At 31.3% G+C, this 24,303-nt stretch overlaps 1 protein-coding gene and 1 pseudogene across 24 annotated transcripts in view; both read left to right on the forward strand.

Moving 5' to 3' along the window:
- MBD5 (methyl-CpG binding domain protein 5) overlaps window positions 1–24,303 on the forward strand; it is a 395,786-nt gene that overhangs the window by 217,891 nt on the left and 153,592 nt on the right. For 2 of the 24 annotated variants that reach the window (XM_074302145.1, XM_074302147.1), the window contains one exon: window positions 20,823–20,965. The exons of the other annotated variants lie outside the window; for them this stretch is intronic. The gene's annotated coding sequence lies outside the window, so the exon portion shown is untranslated. The remainder of the gene's footprint in view (window positions 1–20,822; window positions 20,966–24,303) is intronic. 24 annotated transcript variants of the gene reach the window in all.
- LOC141562118 (ras-related protein Rab-25 pseudogene) lies at window positions 20,972–24,284 on the forward strand (annotated as a pseudogene).

The raw sequence follows: 24,303 nt of genomic DNA on the forward strand, positions 1-24,303 counted from the left end.
CTAGGTCAGTGGTTTTCCCATGAGATATTTTCATATTTGTTTTCTATTTTTTCATTCTTTTTGCTTGGTTTTTATTGTTTCTTTATTTCTCATAAAATCATTAGCTTCCATTTGCTCAGTTCTAATATTCAGGGAATTGCTTTCCTCAGTCAACTTTTATACCTCCTTTTCACATTTGGCCAATTTTGTTTTTTAAGACATTCTTCTCCTCATTAGCTTTTTTATATTTTCTTTTGCACTGCTCTCAATTCTCTTCCCAGTTTTTTTTTTTCTCTCTCTCTTGATTTTCAGAATCCCTTTTGAGCTCTTCCATGTCTGAGATCAATTCTTATTTTTCTTGAAGGCTTGACTTTGTTATCTTTTGTTGTGTGTTTTGATCGTCTTTGTCACCCTAATAACTTTCCATGGTCAGAATCTTTTTCTTTTCATTCCAGTCTTCTACTTGGCTTGTAATTCTTTATTAGACTAGGGGTCTGTTTCCACAAGCGCTCTTTTCTACCTTGCAACTGTGAGGAGTGTCCCCGCTCCAATGTGGCTATTAGTAAAAGGATCTCCTGTGAGCTGAAGCTTCAGGAAGCTGCTGGTGCCACCACCACCCAGATCCACTCCTGGTTTGCTGATAGACCTTTCCTGATGACCTTCCACGTCATCTTTAGTGTCTTTGGGCTGAGAGGTCTAGAGACTGCCAGTATTGCTGCTGATTCAGAGACTCCAAGGTTGGTTCCTGCTTTGCTGGTGACACAGACCTTTCTTGCTGACCTTCTAAGTTGTCTTCAGCTGGAAGACACTCTAAAATTTGTGTAGAGTCATATTTAAAGGATTTTGTGGGAGTTTGGGGGACAGATAGGTGAGTTCCCACCTTTAGCCCACCATCTTGGTTCTCTTCCTCTTTAATTATTCTTTATGGCACAATCTGTTACTTTCACATTATCATTACATATCCCCTTATTCTTCACTTAATATGGATAACCCTTAGTTTCCAGTCATTTACCTCTACAAAAAGAGTTGATATACATATTTTTGATACATGGACATTTTCTTCATGTTTTTCTTTCTTTGAAATACAGTCTCATATTTTCCCTTATTCTTTCCTCTCTTCCAAACCACCAGTCCCCCCCCAGCAAAAAGTATTCTCTCCTCTAACTATAAGTATGGAACTGTCGTGTTGGGATTTTTGTATCTTACAACAGTCATTGTTCTGGATCATAGAAATCGTTGCACCTTAGGGATATAGAAATGACCACCTATTTAAAAGAAAGAAGAGAAAAACAAAAACATGCAAACTACCTCCTGGTAGATTATTCTCTAGTTTGCTGCCCCTATCTAGAAACAATAGGACTAACATTCTATGAGCCATAATGAATGTTTTTCAATACCAGTGATTTCTCTGTCCCCTTCCAAACTTTTCTGAGAAGATATTACAAAGTAATGACTGTTTTAACAGGAATTGGTAATTTAAGAGTATGGTAAGGGACTATGTGCTATCCTTTTATGTCTTTCTATTCGGATCATTGCTTCAGAAGATGGTTCAGAAGAAAAGTGTCTCTGTTCCATATTAGCAAAATTCCTGACAGTGTGTCTCTTTAATCAGGTAAGAGGATGGACCAAGATACTTAAATTTGTAATTCAGTGGCAAGTGATTTGAATTTGCTGTTGAATTCACTGATCTGATGTCTCCAAGTATAGTTTTTGCGTGTCCTATCCCCAATCCCAATAACCACAGACAGGTATAACTGAAATATACATTCATATTTATGGAAATTTTAGCTTTTTTATACTGTTATTCTTATTCCTTGTAAATTATAATTGAGGACGTCTTATTTATCTTAATCTCCAAATTTAATATATTTCTCACAATAGATGATTTATACAATTTTTTTTTAATATTTAAAGGTGATTAATAGAGAGGAAGTTTGGTGAATAGAGTGAAAGATAGCACTCCATGAAATCAGGTCTTCCATCTGGCAGACCCTTATCCAGGTAGATAACTACCTAAGATTATGAATGATAAAGAGGTTCTCAATTTTTCTAATTGCCAATTCCTTGTCCAATGATATCATAGATCCACCTCCCCCAAGCAGATTAGTGTAACAAGAGAGAAACATTTTGCAAAAAGAAAATATTTCACTTCTATTTATTGCTTTTAATTAGTAAAATATTATATTCAGAATCAGAAATATCTCATTGAGCCTCTGCCAAATTTCAGTGCACTTGGCTAGGAACTCAAGTCACACAAAAAAAGTTTAAGCTCTCAGAAGGCCTACTTTGTTGTTATACACTTGCATATAAATAATGGCTCACATTTCCTTAGCACTTTTAAGGATTACAAAATGTTTTTCTTCCAGCAGCTTTATGAGCCAAGTATTTTATTATTATCTCCATTTTTAGAGATGAATATGATTTGAAGAGTTGATTTGTATAGGGTCAAATGGCTAATAACTATCTTTTTTAATATAACTTATCTTTTTTTATTAATTTTAATTAATTTTTACAAAAATTTTATGCATAGGTAATTTTCCAGCATTGACAATTGTAAAACCTTTTGTTTCAACTTTCCCCCTCCTTCCCTGCACCCCTTCCCCAAGATGGCAGGTTGACCAATACATGTTAAATATGTATAACTTATCTTTTAAAGTACTGGATTTAACTTTGGAAATTTAAATGTGATTTAACATTGTGGTTTGGTGAAAAAATGTTTTGAAATGATGTTCCAAGTCCTGATTCCATATTCCAGGTCTTATGCTTATCTTTTTATCAAACTTGAGTTCATTTAACCTCTGTGGGCTTCAGTATCTTCATCTGTAAAACGGACATATTGATCTAAGGTCCTTTATAATTTGAAATTCTATGATCTTATAAAATATTTTGGGAGTATCATAAAAACAAGATCACTTCTTAGTAACTCTAAAGTAGCAATAGAAATGCTATAAAACGATAAAGAAACTTCTTAGAAACTCTTAACAAAATTAAAACCAAAAAGATAATGAAAAAACCAAAGAGATTGATAAAATACAAAATATGCTGCAGTAAGAGAAGTAGTAAAAGGTGGAAGAAAATGTTAAAAGAAAGATATACAAAAACAGTTTCAAAGTTACAGCCATAAGAAGTTAAGAGGTGACAAAAGTTATGAATGTTGGATAGAAAGCGTGCATAATGTAAAAGTTGATAGAAGAAATTAAATTGATTTTAAAAAATGAGATTGATAAAGCTACATGTAGCTAAAGAATCTTCAGAGCATAGATAAAATTCAAAGGTATGGCTATAACTCAAAACTATGAAAATGTCAAGTTGTATCAAGAGAGGAAAGGAGTAGAATGGCAGAAAATACTGCAACTGGAAAAATATTAGAAAACAATCTAGATGAAAATGGCATTCTGTACAGAAAAATTATTTACAAAACCTAAGAAAGGAGAAACTCAAGTCAGTTCATCTAGCATATCTTAGTTTTGAATTTTGATGTTTAAGCCAAAAAATCAAAAAAAACCAAAAAACACTTTCTCACTTTTAAAATAAATACAATTTGTTTTTTCCCCCTGCAAAACCCAGAAATGGACAAAGACTTTGGATGATATTAAAAACTAACTTTTTAACTTCATAGTTATCAATCTAAGAATAATTTTCCAATGTATCATAAAACCCTAGTTTGAATATAAAAAGTAGACACATAGAAACCAAGAAAATCCTAAAGAATTAATCTTCAGTATTGAGACTTAGACACATCAGAAAATAAGCTATTGAGAAAAATGGATCATTTTTATTATGATTAGTCTAAAATATTTCATTAACACTCACTTTTAAAATAGAAATGCTATCAATTTTGTTAAAAAATAAGTTATAAAAATTGGGGGGCAAAAAAGAGTAAAAATTTAAATGAATATAATTCAAAAGGTTTTAATTTTTGTAATTATGAATTTAATTGCCCAACAGAAATATCATATTAAGAAAAAGAATGATTGCCTAAAAAAGTAGACATGTGTTTTGTGTAAATATATATATATATATATATATATATATATATATATATATATATATATATATATATATATATGTATATATACGCACACATATAGGAATTGATATATAATTTATCACATTAGTAAAAAAAAATGTGTCCCCATTTAAACTTTTTATTTTCATCTATGATAATTTTCTTCTTTTTCTGTTTTTTGGCATTTGTCACTAACTTCTTACTTGCATTTTGTTCCCCAAATAGAAACCCTCTGTCAAAATAAATAGTATATTCACTGATTAGAATACTGCTGTATTTCAATATTATTTTCCTTTACATGTTTTATGATCATTATACATATATATATATATATATATATATTGTTTGCCTGGTTCTGCTCACTTTGAAACTCTTACAAGTTTAACTGCCTTTTAAGGGGGATAAAAAAAAAGATTATAAATTAAGATTTACTTTCTTTGCTTAAAAAAAAAAATCTAAGCAGAAATTGTTAACAATTAAGTGTATAAAATACTGAAGGTGCTTTAATGTTGTTATATTAATCCAGTGCTTGAAAAAATGAAGTGAAAGAAATTCTTAAACATTTATATATGTGTTTTTAGTTCTTCATTGAAAAAAATCCATAGTTTTGGGAGATTCAAGGTCTGTGTCTTCATTCACTTCAAGGTATATTTTTTGACTAATGTAGTCAACCTCTTTTTTATCCTAGATACCAATTTTGTGAACCTATTCACTGATGTTTCAAAATGACACGGGATAGATATTTCATCCTCAAGTTTATTTTATCTGATACTGTTAAATGAACTACAAAATGTATTGAGGGTATCCTTAATTAAAATAGGAGATTGGAGCAAGAAGTTGTTCAAAATAGTTTTTACATTTCACCATATCATCACATTCAAAGTAAAATTTCAGGCTACAGAATTTGTTTCTGGTTCTGTTATCTGAAACTAATATTGTATTTGTTTGAGCAAAATGGATTAAAGACTCTTCTCCATAACTTTGTCATATGGATATGCTGAATATATATAGAATTCCTTCATAGTTACAGTAACAAAAATAACTTAGAAAATATATGTTACAAAAACATGTTTTCTTAATAGAGGTCATATAGAAGAATTCCCTATATCCAGGTCCTCCATTAAATTCTGTTTATATATCAGGAGTTCTCAACCTTTTCTGTGTCATGAACCCCATTTAACAGTCCAGTGAAGTTTATGGACTCCTTTTCTGAATAATGTTTTGTTGGAAATGCTAAATATGAGTTAAAGGTTGCTAAAAATAACAATGTAATTTTTTATCATCAAAGTTCATGGACTCCCCCCCCAATTTATCTCATTAGATATGATATTATGTCCATTCTGTCAACCCCAGAACATTATATATCAATAATAATGCAGAAAAATTTAGCCTAGAAAAATGCACAAGGAAAACTACATAGATGAAAAATAGCGGCACACAAGGAGAATGGACAAGTTCATTGTGGTCTCATGTAAGCTACAGATTATTACCAGTTTTTACTCAAGCAATGAAATAAAATTCATCATTCAGAAAGCATATAATCACAAAGGGAACTAAACTTGCCAGTTAAATAAAAATGAAAGACAGTTGTTGGTTGGCCCAATAGTTAATTGGTGTGTATTTGTATTTGTATGGATATAATTGTATACACACACACACACACACACACACACACACACACACACACACATATCCCTGCTTCCGGTTAAAATAGCTTCCTAAAGCATGTAGAGGAGCCCAGGTCTGACATACATTCCAGTCAAATATAGCCAAAAAGGAACAAGACTGATCAATAATCAGGAATACCAAAGAAAAATGGCAATAAATTCCTTCATCTAGATGAGCACTGTTTAAGATAGCAGCCAGAAATCTGTGAGTCCTCAGAGAAAGGGAGGGAAAAAATCATCTTGAATTGTAATTAACAGCTACAAGTCTATAGGTACTTTTAAGTAGAACAAGCCAGGTAACTTCAAATTAACTCAAAATAATAGAGCCAGAACCACCTTGGATCCCTCTGAAGCAGGAACAATATCTCTAAGGAATATCAATGCAAAAAGATTGAATAAAATTTACCAAAGAGGCTGTAGAAACATTTTTAAAATGTTACTTTATGACCAGGTTGGATTTATAGGTAGTATACAAGGTTCGTTCAGTATTAATGTAAAAACTATGAAAAAACTATGCCTATAACATATCATATTAATAACAAAACAATAAAAATCCCATTATTATATCACCAGAAACATAAGAGGCTTTGAACAAAATACCACATTCTTTCATGTTTTTTGGAATAAAATTTTATTGATACCTTTTGTTTTGTATGTCACTAACATTTCCCACTGTATCTCTCTTCACTCTCCCAGGAAATCATCTCTTATAATAAAGAATTTTAAAAGTAGAATAAAAATATTTCATAAAACTAACATCAAAGAAAAGCCAACATTATATGCAATGTTTGACACCCACAGTGCTTCACTCAAAATAATGAAAGATGGTCCTATATTTCCTTTTTTTGTTGAGGGCAAATCATCTGGGTTTAAAACCTTCATGTCATACTTCACTCCTTACTTACACTGACCCCATATATATAATTTCTTTGCAAATCTTGTCATTTTTCTCTTCACAATATTTCTTGTTTATGCTCTTTTCTCTTCACCTGTATGGATCCTTAACATCTCATTGGTAATGTTTGCAATAAACTTCTAATTTTGTCTCCTCCTGTAGCTAGTTCCAATCTGTCCTTTAGGTAGTTTTACATAAAAGTGACTTTCCTAAAGCAGAAGTTTAACAATGTCATTCTCTCTACTCAGTAATTTCCAGTGATCTGCCCTAGCTTCCAGGAATAAATCTCTCCTATTTGGGATTTAACCCATTGTACAACATATTTCTTTCCTATCTTTCCACTCTTAACATCCCTTTCACATATTCTGTGATCTAGTTACACTGGCCTTTTTGCTGTTTCTCTATCAAAACACTTCTAACACATTACTTGGTGTTTATTGTCCCCCATAACTAGAAAGAACACTCTTTTCTCAAATTCTCTTCCTCTCTTCCCTGGATTTCTTAAGAAGTCAGCTCATATTATGCCTTCTGAAAGAAGCTTTTCCCACTCTCTTCTGTAGCCATTGCCTTCCTTATGAGATTATCTTTAATGTGCTTTCTAAATATATCTAGAGATACAGATTTTTTTTTATATTTATATGTATGTATTGGTGTTTTGTGTATATGTTGATATAAATATACTTCATATATGATTTTATATATGTGTTGATGTATATACATCATGTATATCATACACATACGTACACATTTTGTACATAGTCATCTGCATTTTATCTCTCACATTATAGTGTGACCTCTTTGATGGAAGATGCTATCTCTTCATTTTTTTTCCATTATCAGCACTACAATGCTATCAGGCATATAATATTTATTAAATACTTGTTGAAGAACTGTAAAGTAAAACTTTAGGGGTGTATTAATTTGCAGTTTTTATTATTTATGAATTAAAGGGATTTTGCTTTAATTTGCAGTTCTTGGAACTGCATTATTTGTTCTTGGAACTTTCATTATTTGTATATTGGCTAATTCATCAAATACTGTTAAAACATGTAACAACATATGACTTATTTAGAACAAAGAAATTGAATGAACGTGTCAATAAATTCTTCTTAAAGAAATCAATGAGAATATTCTGTAGTCATGACTGGGCCATGCTAATATAATAAAAATGCCAATGTTACCATAAACATTTTTCAGAGTTAGTATGATACTAATTAAATTACCAAAGATATATTTTATGAAGCTAGATTGGAATTGAGATGGCTAGGCATTGTGCTAAGTACATTACAAGTACTATCCCAAGTAATCTTAATAAAAACACTATTATTTTACAATTGAGAAAACTGAGTTACACAGCTGCTCAGTGTCTTGAGGCCCTATTTGAACAGTAACCTTCCTAACTCCAGACCCAGCTCTCTATCCACTGTGCCAGATAAGAAATAATGATAATAGTTAACATTCATAACACACTTTAAGATTCATGAAATACTTTTATGCACTATTTCATAATTTAATACTTGATACTGAGACTAAGAAGTTAGGTGACTTGCTAAGGGTCACATGACTAATAGTTATTTTAGGCAAGATTCAGATTTTAGACTCCAAATCTAGCACTCCATGTATTATGTTGAGATGCCTAGAATATCAAAGAAAATGCTGGAAAATGGTAAAATTGAAGGAAGAAAAAGCGTGCTGGACTTTAAAGTATATTAGAGAGTAACAATCATTAAAGCAATTTAGTACTAACACCCCAAAAAGAAAATCAAATCTACAAAATGGACTGGATAAGAAGAAAGAAAAGCAATTGAACCCAATAAACTAATATTCAATATGTCTCATAACATTTAAATCTCTTAGTAAAGGATTCCTTATTTTGTGAAAGCTCTTGGAATAACTAGAAGTCAGTCTTACCAAAATTAGATTCAAATCAACATTACATAACTTGCAGTGAATTCAAAATAGAATCTTTGTCAAAAGAGATAAACTGACAATTTGCAAAAGATGATTCATAATTTACCATGTGAATGTTCCAAATCACTCAATAAAAGATTCAAAATAGAACACCAATTTAAATATATTTTTAAAACACCAAAGATATGAAAAATTGGACCTTTTCTTAACATGTGAATAGTATCATTCTAAATCTTGTAGTTAGCATTATCTATAATGAAGAAATGATAAAGGGCTTTCAAATATGATCAGAGGTAAAGCAAGGATGTTCATGGTTATTTCATATATTTTTAGCATTGCTAGCGAGAAAAATAAAGAAAGCAAAAATAAGTTGAGTGAACTAGCATAGACAAAGAAAAAACAATTACTGTTTTTGTAGATGCGGTGTTTTATTTATTACACCTTACTAAACTGAAAACTAAAACTAAAAAAAAAAAATCAATTCCCAACTTAAGTAAAATAGCAAGAAGTATAAAATAACCTCATAGAAATCATCAGTGTTTTCAGTTAAAAACAGAATGAGTTGGGGGGGGGGGGGAAGGAGAAAGTTTACATTCAAAATAACTACATATACCTTGGAGTTCATTTACTTAGAAATAATAATGTGGATACAACTACTAAATATATACTTTATAGAAATAAAGTAAGACAAATAATTGAAGATTTTTTAATTGCCCATCCTTAGGCTATGCCAGTATAATCAAAATGACTAATTAAATTAAGAGATGCAGTGCCATACCAGTCAAACTACAAAAAGCAAACTCTGTAGAGCTAGATAAAATTGTAATAAAATATATCTGGAGGGGAAAAGATCAAGAATTTCAAAAGAAGAAGAAAATTAATTAGGACTGAAAGAAGCCTAGCAGTAACATTGCTCAAGCTACTGTAAAGTAATAATCATCAGAATTCTTTCATACTGGTAAATAAATAAAATAGTTGATGAATGGATAAGATTAAATACATCAGACCCAGATGATCAATCTTGATCCTAGAAAAGCAATGGGATATTCTTTCTCCCTATTTTTAAATTTTTTTTATTTTTTTTATTTTTTTTTTATTTTTTGTAGAAATACAGGTTCCTTAATATAAATGATCATTGGCGATGTCCGATACAGTTGTTGTATTAATTGGTTTTGCCTAACTTTTTTTTTTTTCCATCATATGGGCAAGTTCATGTAGTTGAGTGAGGAAAATATATATAAAAATGATTATGATGCAACAAAGAAATTAATGCTACCTTCAAAAAAAAAGATTTGCTCTTTAAAAAAAAAAAAGGAAATTGAATAAGTTTAGGAGGAAGCAGGAATAATAAAGACTCGTGTTATTTCAAATCAAAAATCATACTGTAAGGATCTGTCAAAGAGAAGACTAGTAGCAGCATGATTTGTAAACCCCTGCCAAGAAATACAGAAGTTTTTTATACAATCAAAAACAATAATAGAGAGGGGTCTGTTGCTTTCTAGAGACATGTTTCCAAGAACTGATACAAAATCATTTATAACTTGTAAAATCAAGGACAGGTTATTATAACCCACTTTTCATGATAAACCTTAATAGAATGAATGATAGAAGGCACTAACAGGTAATTAAGTTTTGGTCAATAATGGAGATCATAGAAGTGCATGGAATTTTTATCATTTCTGCCATTAAAGACACGGAATTTTAGAAGATAAAAAGCAAATTTGGAGAGTTGATATCTATTTAAGATTATAACATTAATAGAATGATTGGTTTTGAATTTCTAGGTCATGGCTTAAAATGCAGAAATACCAAGCTCTTGGCCAATGAAAGTGTATCTGGCAAGTACTAATAAGAAGATACTTGACTAATGTCAAAATATCAAAAGGACTTAAAACTGAATAAGAAGTAGGTGGTCAAAATCTGCCTCTATTATATCCATCAAGCCAGGTTAGGTAGAGAACAGTAACTATGTAGGAAAAACAGAAGTAGATGTAAAATCCAAAAATTCACAGGAGGCAAAAAAAAAATCCAAATCCTAATCCTGTATATGCTTATTCACAAACGCACAAAATATGGGCAAAATGAACTGAACATAAGGAGAGTGATTTGACTTAACAGTTTTCACTAAAAATTAGATTTTTCATAAACTAGGACTCCTCTATGAATATTTTATCAGAATGAATAAAAATAATTGTATTTTATTCAGAATGATGAGGAAAAGTTAAAAGGCCAATGAAGTAGGATGGCTTTTTGTATTAAAAAAAAATAATAATATTCCAAGGAGATGATTGACAAGAAAACTCACATACACCAAAATATTTATAACAGTAGAACTAGAAACACAGTAAATTCTCATTAATTGGAGAATAAACAAATTATGGCATATGAAAATAATGAAGTATTTACTATTTTAAAAAGAATGACAAGTAAAATGGAACTTAGAAAGAAAGCAAAAAATAGTGATACAACAATGTAAATGGAAAGAACAACTGTCACAAATCAATCAAAAGTATATGTTGGAAAATTATAAAGAGGAAGCCAGACCCCCACCCATCTGAAAAGGTGGTGGAATTTTTCAATATAAAAACAAAATCAAGTCAAAAAAGCAAAAAGATCTGCTTCTGTAAGAAAATCTATGAAAATAGAGGGGATAAATCTAGTGGAAATTATTTGAGATATAATCAGAGGAAGCAATTTTGTAATGTCATTGAGGACCTGGGGAAATAATCCTGGCATATCATTTATAAACTTAAATACCTATATATCCTTAAGTCAAAGTAGAGTGCCTAATGATTTCTTGATGTTTTCTCTTAATGTTCATTTTATCATAAAAAATAAATAAATAAAAGAGCCAATGGAAAGTAACTTTGTTCTGATCCAATTCTCTTAACAATGGAGAAGAAATGGTGAGTGGTACAAATGATGGAAATTTTGGGAAGAAGTGATCACACTATGTTGCAGTTTATTTCAGAAAAGGGAAAGAAAGTCAAGAATTATTACATGGGTTCTCAATTTTGGGAAAATAAATTGGAAAGGGTTCAGAGAAAAAATGGTATATCCTAAATAAAATACCACAGGAAAAGTCAGCCTAAAAGAGTTTGAGTAAGGAGCAAAAGGGGAATTGTTAGAAGAGATTGCTGTGCTATTGGGAACTGCAAAAAGGTGATGGCTTTGAGTAGAGAGCAGGGAAGAGAAAAACATTGTGGAACTAGAAAATGCAAGAATTATCAGCTTATTAGATACATGAGAGGGGCAAGGAAGGGACAATTAGGGAAGAAACTGAGAATACAAACCTAAGAGTTGAAAAAAAGGCCCTTCTGTAGAAATAGAAGGGTTTGGATGAAAGATAGATTTCTGGGTAGAAGAGGTTATGTTTTGAATATGTTCAGTTTGAGATGTGTCCCAATCATCTTGATTGAAATAACCAAACACAGTTGGTGATGTGGGACTAAATCTCAGGAGCAAAACTGGAGCTAGACATGTACAAGCTCTAAGTTGTCTTCATATAATTGATTATAAATCAACTGGAGCTAATAAGATAACCAAGAGAAAATTAGTAGAGAGAAAATGCTACAAGATAGGGATGTCCTTGTGGAATACTCACATTTAGGGGATTTGGATAATGTCATAACAAAGGAGAATAAGTAGATAAATAAGTGGGAGGAGTACAAAAAGAATATTTGAAAGAATATCCAGGAGAGAGTTAATCAACAGATAGGATATAAAATTTAAATAGAAATGAATTTCCTAGTGGCTATATAGTAGTTTAGAAAACCACAAATTAGCATCTTTTTTCTAGTATTAGTATCTTTTTTCATCTGGTTTTTAAGAACTCAGGAGTTTTTGGTTTGGGGTTTTTTGTTTGTTTTTGCTGAGGCAATTGGGATTAAGTGACTTGCCCAGGGTCACACAGCTAAGAAGTGTTATGTGTCACATTTGAATTCAGGGCCAGTGCTCTATCCACTGTACCAACTAACTACCCCTAGAACTCAGGAATTTTGCAGACCATTTTCATGTGTCTGGAGTTTGACAATTCTAGTCAGCTGTAATAAATGCAACACAAAGATCAAGTAAGTCTAAGAAAAGACTATTAGATTTAACAGTTAATAGATCACTGTCTGTGATTTCTTGTTTGTATTTCTTGGTTAAGATGACAAAATGAAAGTTACTAGAAGAGCTCAATCCTTCCAAAATACTCCAGTAAAGTTCTAAAAATGCACCAGAAAAAAACAACATTAGGGCAACCAGAGAAGCAGCTACAAAATCATCCATTCTATCCAAGAAAAATGCCAAAAGCATTTTTGGGGAAGCAGAAGCCTTCAGTCAGAACAGGCCCAAATTTCAGGCACTCCTACAGTAGACACAGTGACTGAAAAGACTCCCATGGTGCTCATAAAAACAGTTCCAAAGCAGGCTGTGAGAGCCACAATATAAGAGCCAAAAGAGCACCTCGGAAGCACAAACACTAGGGATTTTACAGGAGCCTGTCAAGTAGCTGAATCGACAGTGTCTAATTGTTGCCTGTAAGGATCACATGAAAGGCTGGACCCAACTCTCTATCAGGCAGTATGCCAGAAAGAGACTGAGATCAAGCAGAACCTAAAACCTAAGCTCAAATGTCAGAAGAGAGAACTAGAAGGTAGGATGCCTTCTTGCAGAGCCTAGAGTTAGCCACTGTAGCCTATATGGCAGAGATAGTTTTCATCTAGATCATAAGAGGGAACAATCAATGAACAAAGTCATAGGTTCAGACCTAAGCACAAAGGTGTAATTCTGAAACAGGTTAATTATATCAATTGAGAAAGATGAATTTGGTAAATAGTATGAATTAAAGAAATACAAGAAATTAACTTTGAGGTAAAGAGAAATTCTACATTAAATTCGGAAGGGAAAAAGAAAAATCCCTTGGCCCTAAAGACTGTGTATAAGACTAATATAAATCAAGCCAAGATTAAAAAACTAAAGTACAATTGAAATGACTTTTGGAGGAAGAAATTAGAATGAAAATAAAGTGCTTAGAACAGAAAATGGAAAGTCTTAACCCAAAACTAATGAAAGAAAAAAAAATAATACTAATAAGGAAAACAAGCCAAGTAGTACCAGATCTCAAATTATACTGCAAGGGGAGTAATCATCAAAATCACAGTAAAGTTAGAGTAATTGATTATACTTCAAACATAAAAGAAGCAGGCAAATATAGTAACATTTCAATAAACCAAAAAAATTCCATGTACTGTGTTGAGCAGTCATTCAACAAAAACTACTATTAAAAAAAAAAAATCCAAACTGAAAAGCGGCATGCATGAGGTTACTTTTAGACTAAGATCTCACACTACTTTATTAATAAGCTCCAAATTGACAGATCACCAAGATATAAAAGGTAACATATTTAAGTTACAGGATCAAGAAAGAAAATAAGTTTTTCAGTTATGAATGGGAAAAAGTTTTTGAGCAGTGAAATGATTTTTTAAAATTTTTATCCATATGACTTTTTTATTAATTTTTATAATTATAACATTTTCTTTGACAGTACATATGCATAGGTAAATTTTTTTTTTACAACATTATCCCTTGTACTCCCTTCTGTTCTGAGTTTTTCCCCTCCTTCCCTCCACCCCCTCCCCTAGATGGCAGGCATTCCCATACATATTAAATATCTTATAGTATATCCTAGGTACAATATATATGTGCAGAACCGAATTTTGTTATTGTTGTTGTTGCAAAGGAAGGATTGTATTCGCAAGGTAAAAATAATCTGGGAAGGGAAACAAAACAAAACAAAAACAATGCTCTCAGTTTACACTCATTTCCCAGTATTCCTTTTCTGGATGTAGCTGATTCTGTCCATCATTGATCAATTGGAATTGGATTAGCTCTTCTCTATGTTGAAGATATCCACTTCCATCAGAATACATCCTCATACAGTATCATTGTTGAAGTATATAATGATCCCCTAATTCTACTCGTTTCACTCAGCATCAGTTGATAAAAGTCTCTTCAAGCCTCTCTGTATTCCTCCAGTTGGTCATTTCTTACAGAACAATAATATTCCATAACATTCATATACCATAATTTACCCAACCATTCTCCAATTGATGGACATCCATTCATTTTCCAGCTTCTAGCCACTATGAAAAGGGCTGCCACAAATGTTTTGGCATATACAGGTCCCTTTCCCTTCTTTAGTATTTCCTTGGGATATAAGCCCAGTAGTAGCACGAACAGTGAAATGATAAAGAAGATCACAGAAAGGGGGGAAAGAATTTTGATTGACATTGTGTTAGAAGAGTAGTGGCCTCAGATTCAGCTTGTGACACATTTTTTACACAGCAAAGTATGGATTTATTTTATTTGTGCTTATTTGTTACAAGAATTATACTTTATTCCCTTCTATTGGAAGGACACTGTAGAAAGATAGGAGCTAGTGGTGGTGTTCCCAAAAATGAAAAGAGGATAGTTGATTCAAATTTTAAATGTACAGCAGACAATAGAAGGAATTTCAGATGGAAACACAGGCAAACAGGACAGCTTTGAAAGTAATATGTTTAATTATATGCTTTTTAAAAAATTAAACAATACTTAATATTCACAGTTTTGCTTCTAATATTCATTTTCTGTTCTACCTGTAAATAGAAATATTCTCCCCCCACCTTTTTTTTTTTAATTTGGAATTTTTTTTAATTTAAAAAAAATTGTTCAAGTTAGTTGACTCCTTGAAAAAAATAAAATCAAGCAAGAGGGAAGGACTTGGATCATTATCATTAGTTTTCCCAACAAGTAGGAAAACAGGAATGAAAGACTATACTTGGGAAGAAGTAACAAAAAAAGTGGGTACAATTTCCAATAATTAGGGTGAACAAGAAGAGGATACAAACATGAAGAGGAGAATATAAGAGAGTACATCTCATTACCCCAGTCTTACTTGGACCAGGCTAAGCAGAGTTGAATATGGATGTACATACATAATTTGCCTTAGAAAACAGATAGAAGCCTTGATAGATGGCTTTTAAGAGGAAAGTTAAAGAAAGAGGAGAATAATCTAACATCAAAAGAAGAAAAATATAAGAACCAGTGATCAAGATCTGAACAAAGAGGGAAAAGGAATTCATGCCATTTCAATTATGGTAACTGATTCACAGGTTTTTTGTTTTGTTTTGTTTTGTTTTTTTGGTAAAGGGTTTTGGAGGACCAATTGGGAAAATAGTATAAGAGGATGCATGTATTAAATGAACTTATAAAATGGAAGAAGGTAGCAAAATTAATAAGAAACCAGAATCTTAACAGTTTGGGTTTTTTGTTTTGTTTTCCCCTGCCTAACCCTTCTAGGATTTGTTTTGATATTTTGTTTTTGTTTTTTGTTTTGGTGGGGGAGAAGATTTTCTTGGTTTGTTTTTAAAGCAGAGATTTAATATCACCTCAAACAAAGCTTCAGTAAAAATTGGCATGATTAAAAAGATAAAGCAGCTAAGCTATATTGTTTATGTCATCATAAATAATGAAATAAAGGCAGTGCCTAATCTCTGATTGGTGAAATACTTAAATACTAAAGGATATTTTTACCCTTTACTAGTTTAATTTCAAGAATGAATAGGAAGTAAAACTAGAAGTGTTGAAAGACCTTAATATGTATCCTTTTCAGTTGTAGAAAAGAATATGAGTAGAATTGAGAAAAGTTAGATATAATTATCCCATGTTAATTAATGAAGGAGACTCAAAAGAACTCCGTTTTATGTTTTACATGACTCCTTTCCAAAATTGCTCATGTCTCAGAGCATGAAGATCCCATGAACAAATGGAATAAAGTAGAAACAAAACTTTTCTATGACTGACCACAAAGCAATAAACATTGATCACTAAATTGTCTTTAATGAAAAGATTCTAGTTTAAATGGAAACTGAATAATTCAGGCCTAAAGATTAGATGGATTTTTTAAAAAAATCTTTGAAAAATACTTAATTTCATCTTAGTGATAACACTAAGATAACATATCAGAAGTATTCAGTAAAAGCAATCTTGATCAACATTTATATGTGCAAATTCTTTAATGAAAAAGGAGAAAGAAATGAATTACACAACTAAGAAACATGAAAAACAACAATCAAAAGCCTTAAGATAATAGCAAAATAAAAATTGTTAAAATCAAGACATAAAATTGAAAACAAAAAATTTAATGGGTAAATAACTTCTTAAAAACTAATAAAATAGTTAATTGGTTTTATCAGAGCAAAATGTCTAATTGTCAAAATAGTCGCAACAGATAAAGAAGAAAAAAGAAAATTAAAAAAATAACCAATAATTTGCCTCAGTTTCTCATCTGTAAAAAAAGCTGGAGAAGGAAATGTAAATCATCTTAGTATGTTTTCCAAGAAAACCCCAAATGAGTGTTACAAAGTTGGACACAACTGAACAACCTTGAGGAACATGAAAAGAAATTAAAATTTTAAATAGCCTGTTATCAAAGAAACTACATAAGCCATAGATGAATTCCCAACAGGAAACTCCGGATAAGGTAGATTTTAAAAGTGAGTTCCACCAACTTTTAAAGAGCAACTACTTCAAATTTTGCATAATTTTTTTATAAAAATAAGAAAAGAAATGCCAAATTTCTATCTGTGGAACAAATATGTTCTTGATACCTAAACCAAAGAGAAGTATCAGAAAAAAAAATTTAAAACAATATCTAATGAATTATTTTTTAAAATATTAGTAGTTAACACCAACAAATTAAAAAATGTTACTATAATTGAATATTTTTGAATATAATTCAATATGAATAATTTATTATTGGTTTATACTTGAAATATAGGATTGTTTCAGTGTTAGAAAATTATAAAAATAATAAATTATATTAATAACAATATTTATATCATTAGATACAGGAAGTCTTGAAAAATTAATATCTAAGTTGAGAACACTAGAAAACAGAATAAATGGACATATCCTTAGTATGATAATGTATACTTATCTAAAACAAAAAGCAGTCATTTATCTATAATAAGTAACTCAAATCATGTCCTGTTACTTAACAGTAAAAGTAAAGAAAACCATTGTTAACAAATATTTGAAATAGATCTGGACACTCTAGCTATTGCAGTTACACTAGAAAATTGAGAGAGAATGAAGGACAAATAATCAGTGAGGAGGAGTAGTACTTGTCCACTGGGAACACGACTGATCAGTTTGAGTTGGACAATGCTGTTCTCTTCCCCCTTTAATATTTTGTCTAAAACCAACTATTAATTCTTACATTTTTCTATCTAAAAGTTCCCCACTTAGGTCAGAAGCACATATACTTAGAGTAAAAAGTGATTAAACCAACCCTTCCTTTACTGTATTTCTAGGAATCTATCAGTTGTGTCACTTATATTTGTATTGATCTCTAAAGTTTATCTTTACAATTATATTGTTTACATAGCAGTGATTCTTCCATCTCTTTTTTTCTGTTTGTATCCTTAATTTTTTAGTTCTCATCTTACTGCTGTAAACTATTATTGCTATTACTTTTTCAAATAATAGTAGAAATGGCATGCGTCTCTTCAGCTTATTGGGACAACTTCCCTGGTTTTTTCAAAGCTGACTCTTGGTTTTAAATATCCTTTAAAAAATACACACACACACACACACACACACACACACACACACACACACACACACACACACACACACACAGAGGAAATAAGTTTTGTTCCTTTGGTTTGTTTCTTGTTTTATTTATTTTCTAACTTTTTAATTATATACCAAGTTTATTAGTCTTCCTTTTTGTTAAATACACATGTTCACAAATAAAAATGTTCCACTAATGGCTTACTTAGCTGCATATCATTAATTTTGGATTAATTGTATCACACTTCCAGTTGTATTTAATATGATTTTTTTTGTCTACAAATACATAATAATATAAAGACCTCCAAGTACCTGGCCCTGGGTCATGATGGAAAATTCCAGAGAAGTACAGAAACAAGGTAGCTCATGGAAGTGGTGAGAAAAACTGTTAAGATCTGACTCTTTAAATGAAAGTCATGGAATCAATGGCACTTCCCTCTAGTCATAGTGTTCATTCACAGGGCCAGAAGTTTCTGATAAAATATGAGCAACATTCAGATTCAGTGTTGTAATATTTCCCATTGATAACTTATTTAACTCTTACAGATATTTTTGTGTCATTCCTGTTTGTCCCTACTTTTCTATTTCCAAGAATCTTATGTTCTCATCAATATTGATACCTACTTATGGTGTAAATTACAACCAATGTGCAGCTTTTCAATCTTAATACTCCTTTTTTAAAAAATATATGACTAAGGTTCTTTTTCATTATTTAGTTTTTTAGGAAACTTTTACATTAATCTTTTAATTGCAGAGCAAAGTTTTAATAAATTAAAAAGTTAATTATCTAGAATGAAAATCATTCTTGTTCCTTTGATTACTGAAAGAATTTATGTGAAGAAAATTAACTTTTGATTTAATGTGTATTATTATGTATATATACTATCATAACTTTCTGTTTGTTAAATTTCCTTTGATCATATTTAAACTTGATTTTCATCTTTTTCAACAAATATTTGTAGACTATCATGGCTTCATCAATTTTATAATTAACATTGATTATTTTCATTATTGTATTTTTAATCAAGATTATTTCTGATAATAGTCTATGTCGTTATTTTGGTTTTTTTTTAATTTGGTGCTATTAAAATAATTGAGATAATATGACTGATTTAAAAATTTAATATAAACCTTTTGTACTTAATGTGAATTATAAATACTGTGTGGTTATCATAAAGTTGCATATTATTTACTTGGTTTTAGTGATTTATTTTTAAAAAAAAAACTCTTGGAGGTCTTGGATTTCTTTTCCATTTTGAAGTAAAGTTTTCTTATTGCACTTAAGATTACCATCTTTTGACATGAGCTCATTCTCATTGATTTATAAGCAGGCTACTCTTCCCTTCTCTACTTTTTGAGTGATCAGTAAATTTACAAGTTCCTTGTTTAGGAACTTTTTTTAAAAAATCAATCAAAACACAATACCCACCTTTGCCTACTAAAAGAAAGTCATAATCTTGGCATAGCTCTTTTGAAATGTCATTGCCCCACTTATAAGATTGAAAGTGATCCACTGTTTAACAAATAAATATGTTTTAGATAGAAATTAGATTTTGATAAAGTGAAATCAATCTTTGCAGATTTGTTTGAAATTAGAAGTAGGACATTTATTTTGTACAGCAATTTTTACGCTGATAGAATAACAAAAATTTGTTAATGTGATAAAATTCAGAAACTAGTAGATTTTTAAATGCCAGCAAAGGAACTTATTAGATTGAGCAAATCAGCATTTTAGTATATGTATTGCCAAAATGAAATTATTCTATCTTCATGCTGTAGTTTTAAGAAAAATACAAATTGCCCAAGAAAAGTATGTAAATTGAATACCAAAACTAGTTATTATTAGTAATATGAGTAAGGATTGAGAAAATCATTTCAATTTATAAGTTTAAATTTTTCATATGAATCTTAAGTTGTACTTTGCTACTACATGTGGTATTAGTTTTGTTCTCTCGAAAGTTTCCGTCAGGCCTATTTTAATTTTGCTTCATTTTTTTAATGCCATAAAACCTCTTGGCTTTTTATAGTTGTTTTTTTTTGTTGTTGTTGTTGTTGTTGTTGTTTTAATGTACAATAGAAGACTGCAGTATTCCACTCAATATAAACTTTAGCTAGCCTGCTGAAGAAATTTTCTCCTTTTTAATGCATGTTTGATTAGTAGTGATCTGCCAGAGGAAAAGCTCATTCTACAGATCTGTATGCCTGATTCATTAAGCAGTTTAAATTATAAACTTTAGTGGGTGTATAATACTTCATCCCACAACATATAGAGCATCAGAAACAGGACAAATACAAATATTTTAGAATACCAAAAAGAAATTGTTTTGTTTTGCATAGAGGTAGACTTATTCTATCCCATTACCTTTTTTCCCCTTTATTTTCCTTTTTCTTTACACTTGACATTTTTTCTACCTTTGGTTTGAAATGTCTGGCTACCTAAATTGACTTTCTGAAATGGATTCCAGTTAATTTCTTGTAAGTATCTTCCCTTTTATGTTTTCTCTTTTACCAAAAATCATACCTTAATATATCTATGTCGAGACATTTATGTTTTGCTTCATCTGGATTTGAAAGGAACTTCGACTCTGGAAGGGAATAAGGAAGAAAAATGTTTTTATTGCAGTTTTTAGCAATTAAGGCCCTTAATTTCTCAATTCTTTACCACTTGAAAATAATTAGGTATTAAAAACTAGTTCAATGCTCTTAGATACTAAGCCCCTTAATTATGAGTTCTTTTCACATATTTTCTTTATTGTAGATTTTCATTTGGGATATCCAAAGAGTTTCTGAAACTTCCTGAACCTTTTTCAACATAGAGATTTAGAATGTTCTATGTGGCATTCATAAATGAAAACTTTTCATTTTTTTTCACTTGGATTCTATTTTGCTTATTTGTTTCATGTAAGTAAATTTTATTAAAAAGAAGGGTGACATCTTACAGTGTATGTCTCATCTTGTCCCTGTAGTTATCTACCTGCCTGAAGAGATCGACGTGCCTCACCATTAGCTTTCTAACATCACAAATTGTTTGATTGAAATTCTGAAGTCTGTCTTATTGTGGTTATTGAGTAAATAGAGAAATACAAAATTAAACACTGAGACTTAACTGCACACCCAGGAAAAATGATAAAGATTACCAAAAAAAAAAAAAAAATGCTAGGAGTAAACGTTGAATAGACAATCGTGATACTAACTTTTGATAGCGCTATCAATTGATCCCACCATTCTGGAAAACAATGTAGGAGTATATTTTGTTTAAAATAACCATAATGGTTGTATCTTTAATTCATATCCTACTGCCATACTTCATTGCAAGAAGATCAGATTCTGAAAGAAGTATCGCAATGACACCCTTTATAATGTTATTTACAGTAGCACTTCCTGTGCTAGCATAGAACTGGAAACCACATTGATGGCCGTCAGTTACTTGGATGGCTAACAAATTATGGTAAATTTCTGTTATAAACTGATAATATGAAGAGTGGAAAGAAAAGCATAGGCTTTATGAACTGATATAAACTAAAATAAGCATAACTAAGAAAATAATAGATATAATAACTTAGAAAATAGAATAATAACAATAATATATAGAATGTTAATGCTGTGTGATTATAGTAATGTTACCTGTTCTTGAAGAAAAGATAAGAAATTGCCTTTTGTTCCAGCAGTGTGATGGTAAATGTTTAAGAGCAGATTTTCTGGAAAGTACCATGACCCACTTTTAATTTAATCTACATTATTACCAATTTCTTGGTTGAGAATCCAGGCCACCAATGGTGACCAAGTCTGTCTTTTTCCTTTCTCACCGACTGTCTCCAAGGAGAAGAGAATCAGGTTATGAGAGTCAGAGCAGAGGGTTGAGGGCATAAGAGCCATTTTCTAACCATCCTTTCATCCCAACTCCATATGTTCATACACACACACACACACACACACACACACTTACTTATTGGACCAAGATGGGAAGTAGTACAGAAGAGGATTATATTTTGTCTTAAAGGTTGTACCGATAGGGAAATATGGAGTTGGAAATACTAACATGTTGTGAGGATTCATTTGAAATGAGTTCAGCCAAGATAGTCAGACAGCCATTGGAGTAGAATTCCCTACTCAAACTGTGTTGCTAGGAATAGCTGCTGTCAAAGCCTAAATCTGGAACACAGCAGAGCTGGAACAATATTATATCATTAGAGGAGCAGTTAGGGCCATGCTAGTAAGTGACCTAAATGAACACCAGACCTACATTTTGGGGGAGTGTTGGCTGAAGGAACTACATGACTATGAAGAAACCACTATCATTGTTAGACTGGTGGGCCACAAAAGTTACTTGAGCAATGTTAGAGGGGTGCTCACCAATGAGGTTCTCATGTTTGCTGAAAACGATGGATTCCTATTTATTGAGACCCCAGATTTTGAGTTGACCTTCAAAACTTCCCTCAAAAAGATTTTCACCACAGTTTCCAAGCACTGGAAAACAGTACCAATGCCAGTGCAGTCACTCTAGGCAGTGCCCAATCTGGTCAAGAGCTGGCATCTGAGGAGAAGATGACTTGCTCTGTTGGCTTCTGAAGTCAGCCAGTGACCTGAGCATTTTGACTTGAAATCTCTCCTACATGACCTGAATTTCTTATAATTCTGTTCTTAATTCTTAGTCCTAAAAGATGTTTCCTTCAACTGTACCCTTAGTTGTATATCCAACAATGGCAGATAGAGGGACCTGAATGTCTCAGAAATTTGATGATCTGTGGCTGGTCACTTTCTTAGAGTGTTAGGAGAGTTTCTTTGGTGTTAGGGGAGTTTCTTTGGTCTAATTCCATATCCCTTCCTTGACACTCATGTAAATCCCTTGTCTTTTATCCTCTACACAAGATTAATCCACTTCTGAGATATTTCTATGTTCTTTGAAAAGATCACCTGGCCCCAAATACCCTGATCTCCCTCACCCAAGAATGCAAGATTCTATTATACTTTTTTCTTCTATTCCCCTGAAACTTCTCCAGTAATGCTTCTCACTTCCATCCCACTAGATACCACAAATAAAACTGTTTTGTGACAAAGGCAAAAACAATTTCTCCATCATTATCTTAAGTCTAGATAATTGGCAAAGCACTACATCAAGATTTGACTTGTAATATTTGCAGATTCCAAGATATAAATGCTCACAGTGAAAATTTAACAGTATGCTAGATAGTATGAGCTGGCTCCAACATACCTCTGCTTAAATATCATAAAGAAGTAATATTAGTTTGCCTCCCAAAACCAGTATTACTATTAAAAAATGTTTAGAAGCTTTCCAAATATTTAAAAGTTATGTTCTTTTTAAAAAAAATTTAATAGTTTTCTGTTTTTCCCAATATATGCAAAAATAGTTTTCAATATTCACCTTTGCAAAATCTTATGTTCCAAATTTTTCTCCTTCCCTATTCCCATAGATAGCAAGCAACCCAATATAGAGCAAACATGTGCACTTCTTCTAAATATATTTCCATATTCACCATGCTCCCCAAGAAAAATCATATCAAAAGGTGAAAGGAAAAAAAAAAACAGAAGAAAAACAACAACAAAAGTGAAAATACTATGTTATGGTACTAACACCCCATATTGTCTTATCTTTCAGTCTGGTAATAAAAAAAATTTTTGAAAATATTATGAATATTTCCAAAATCACATAATAAAAATTATGCTTTATATTCAACATCCATATTTATCTATCAATAAAATAGGCATCATTCACATCATCATCTTTTATATACATATATATATATCTTCATAATATCATGAAAGGTAAGGGATAACTTTAAAGATAATATTTTGATCTCTAAAGATGCAGTGCAGTACAACTTTAAAAAGAACTTAAAAGAGATATGTAATTAGTTGGGTCCCATGTTGAAGAATTGTACCCTGTCTTCAAAAGATAGATGAGAAATGGCAAACTTGGGTCATTCTGTGCTTTATAAAAACAAGGTAGCAGACATAATCCTTTGATCTTATACTTTATGAATTCATACAGCTGTTTTGCTTTAGTGATAGCAATACTTTTATTTCATTCATACTGACATCTGGAAATAATTGTCACTTCCAATTTGCAAGATAAGTATGTGCAATCAGCTCTATAATTAATAATAGTCTTATAGTTTCTTGGGGCGCTGGAGGAGAAAAAAGAGGCTGATTCTAGTTACCATTTATATGTTGCCCATTTTGTGCTAGGTACTGTGTTATTATTATCCCTAATTTTTTTT

This window comes from Sminthopsis crassicaudata, chromosome 3 (genome assembly GCF_048593235.1).
Source record: "Sminthopsis crassicaudata isolate SCR6 chromosome 3, ASM4859323v1, whole genome shotgun sequence".
Lineage (NCBI taxonomy): Eukaryota > Metazoa > Chordata > Mammalia > Dasyuromorphia > Dasyuridae > Sminthopsis > Sminthopsis crassicaudata.